General features: G+C 37.6%; 1 long non-coding RNA gene across 1 annotated transcript; it reads left to right on the top strand.

Annotated features, from left to right (window-relative positions):
* Positions 1-17: 17 nt before the first annotated feature.
* On the top strand, positions 18-615 carry LOC107682265 (uncharacterized). Its single transcript, XR_001633434.1, has 3 exons — positions 18-130; positions 368-456; positions 552-615. It is a non-coding gene; the product is annotated as an uncharacterized LOC107682265 (long non-coding RNA).

Raw genomic sequence — 615 nt, 5'->3', positions numbered from 1 at the left:
TTTCTAAAGTCACTTTTCTCTGTTCCCTCATTAGAACTGGAGTGCATATTTATTTCCTACAAAAGTCACAACAAAAATCACCAATCTTTCCAGCGTACAATCAGAGATCTTGCAGCCAGTCCAAAACCCTGTGAGTGTCTGGTCTTTTCCAGTGACTTATGAAAGCACAACAAAGTCCGAGCACTTAATGAAACAGCAGTGCATGAGAACTGTTTCAACCAATAGCAATTGCCTTGCCAAAGATTCAACATTGTCATGACCACTTTAAATATAATTGAACTCTCATATTCCCATTTGTTGAGTTCAAAACCAGCCATAATTATCTGGTTAATATACACTGATGCCTATTTTCTTGTGTTTACTGCAGATCCTTCCTTATTTGGGCCAGATTTCAGGAGGATTGAGAGAAGGCATGGCCTTGTACTTACAGGGAGTTGTTCCCACTAATGCTGACAAGTAAGGAATAATTTTTTGGACCGTTTGGGAAATTGAACAAAACAATTTATAGTTATTTGGGTTTGGTGCTTAAACACATTTCAATTTCTATACAGGTTTGAACTAAATTTAAAAACTGGGCCATCTGACAATGATGACATTGCTTTCCACTTCAACCCT

This window comes from Sinocyclocheilus anshuiensis, unplaced genomic scaffold, assembly GCF_001515605.1.
Source record: "Sinocyclocheilus anshuiensis isolate Anshui unplaced genomic scaffold, SAMN03320099.WGS_v1.1 C31981937, whole genome shotgun sequence".
NCBI classification, from domain to species: domain Eukaryota; kingdom Metazoa; phylum Chordata; class Actinopteri; order Cypriniformes; family Cyprinidae; genus Sinocyclocheilus; species Sinocyclocheilus anshuiensis.
Note: the sequence above shows the minus strand (reverse complement) of the source record. Positions and strands in the feature narration are given on the sequence as shown.